Here is a 2,500-nt window from a genome sequence, read left to right on the forward strand (position 1 = left end):
CTGCATTAACAAGAGAAGCACATTACATGTCACAGATCCGCCATGATGTACCTGCATTAACAAGAGAAGCACATTACATGTCACAGATCCGCCATGATGTACCTGCATTAACAAGAGAAGCACATTACATGTCACAGATCCGCCATGATGTACCTGCATTAACAAGAGAAGCACATTACATGTCACAGCTCTGCCATGATGTACCTGCATTAACAAGAGAAGCACATTACATGTCACAGATCCGCCATGACGTACCTGCATTAACAAGAGAAGCACATTACATGTCACAGATCCGCCATGATGTACCTGCATTAACAAGAGAAGCACATTACATGTCACAGATCCGCCATGATGTACCTGCATTAACAAGAGAAGCACATTACATGTCACAGATCCGCCATGATGTACCTGCATTAACAAGAGAAGCACATTACATGTCACAGATCCGCCATGATGTACCTGCATTAACAAGAGAAGCACATTACATGTCACAGATCCGCCATGATGTACCTGCATTAAACAGAGAAGCACATTACATGTCACAGATCCGCCATGATGTACCTGCATTAACAAGAGAAGCACATTACATGTCACAGATCCGCCATGATGTACCTGCATTAACAAGAGAAGCACATTACATGTCACAGATCCGCCATGATGTACCTGCATTAACAAGAGAAGCACATTACATGTCACAGATCCGCCATGATGTACCTGCATTAACAAGAGAAGCACATTACATGTCACAGATCCGCCATGATGTACCTGCATTAAACAAGAGAAGCACATTACATGTCACAGATCCGCCATGATGTACCTGCATTAACAAGAGAAGCACATTACATGTCACAGATCCGCCATGATGTACCTGCATTAACAAGAGAAGCACATTACATGTCACAGATCCGCCATGATGTACCTGCATTAACAAGAGAAGCACATTACATGTCACAGCTCTGCCATGATGTACCTGCATTAACAAGAGAAGCACATTACATGTCACAGATCCGCCATGACGTACCTGCATTAACAAGAGAAGCACATTACATGTCACAGATCCGCCATGATGTACCTGCATTAAGGCGAGACAGGGCAGGTGAAATATCGATTTTTTTCATGCCCTGGTCAAATTTGTGATTTTGGGCTAATTTGCATCTTTAACTTATTATCTTTCATACTACCATAGAGAAAATGTTAACATTACACATTTGAGTGTCTGTTTCAGCACATTTTGTTCAACCGCGGCATCCATTTTCGCCTAAATTGACCAAGAATTCTGCCTTTGACCGCGTCTGCATTCCGCGTCTGCGTTCCGCGTCTTGTCTTTTTACACGACATCTGTCATGTCTGGTATGGTTTTAACAAGAGAATCACGTCATATGCTTGCCTTCGCATCAGCACCATCATACATTTACATCAGCATCATATTCATATTTCTATCACTTCCGCCATGTTTTCGGTCATGTTGGTTTATTTGTCTGTCTGTCAGCAGGATAACTCAAAAAAGCTATGGACGGATTTGGATGAAACTTTGTGGAGTTGTGGTATGGAAATGACAAAAGACACAAAGATCCAGCATTTTTTTAAAGATTCTTCACCATTGTGGGCGAATTTTGACATTCCAGTTTCTAACTCCACAAAAATAGGGAAGAAAGAATTGAAAAAAATATATAGGGTGTAACATGGTCAAATGTTCAATCAAACAGCTTCCATGGTGGAGGTCTGTACTCTCTGAGTACATTTCTAGTTATCCTATCCGATCAGCATCCAGAGTAGCAGAGTAGCAGAGGGCAATCAGACACATTACAGTAGCTGACAGGTGAAGACAGCAAGAAGAGAGGAAGAGGAGGAGGAGGAGGAGAGGGAGGAGGAGGAGGAGGAGGAGGAGGAAGAGGAGGAGGAGGAGAAGAAGGAGAGGAGGAGGAGGAGGAGGAGGAGGAGGAGGAGGAGGCAGAGGGGGAGGAGGAAGAGGAGAGGGAGGATGAGGGAGGAGGAGGAGGAGAAGGGAGAGGAGGAGGAGGAGGAGTGGGAGGATGAGGAGAAGGGAGGAGGAAGAGGAGGAGGAGGAGGAGGAGGGGGAGGGAGAGGAGGTGGAAGAGGAGGAGGAGGAGGAAGAGGAGGTGTGTGTGTGGGTGGGTGGGTGTGTGTGTGGTTGAGAGTGAAAGAGAGAGAGAGAGAGAGAGAGAGAGAGAGAGAGAGAGGGAAAGAGAGAGAGAACTAGAGATAGAGAAAGAGAGAGAGTACTAAAGAGGGACAGAATGAGCAAGGCCTGGAGGGAGAGAGAGAGAGAAAGAATGAAATATCAACAGAGAGAGAGAGCGATAAAAGATAGAGGGAGAGAGGATGAAAGGGAGAGAGAGAGAGAGAGAGAGAGAGAGAGAGAGAGAGAGAGGGGAGTGAAGTGCGGTGAGAGTTCTAGAATCTAGATGGAGCGTGTTGCCAAGGCGACTCATTAGCGTTTGGACCGGCCTGTCTGTCAATCTCCTCGTTTCATGCTCCA

The 2,500-nt window shown here is 45.4% G+C and overlaps 1 protein-coding gene across 1 annotated transcript in view; it reads right to left on the reverse strand.

Moving 5' to 3' along the window:
- Positions 1 to 2,500, reverse strand: part of kalrnb (kalirin RhoGEF kinase b) — a 149,015-nt gene that overhangs the window by 2,736 nt on the left and 143,779 nt on the right. The window lies entirely within an intron of this gene.

The sequence above is a fragment of the Engraulis encrasicolus genome, chromosome 12 (assembly GCF_034702125.1).
Source record: "Engraulis encrasicolus isolate BLACKSEA-1 chromosome 12, IST_EnEncr_1.0, whole genome shotgun sequence".
Lineage (NCBI taxonomy): Eukaryota > Metazoa > Chordata > Actinopteri > Clupeiformes > Engraulidae > Engraulis > Engraulis encrasicolus.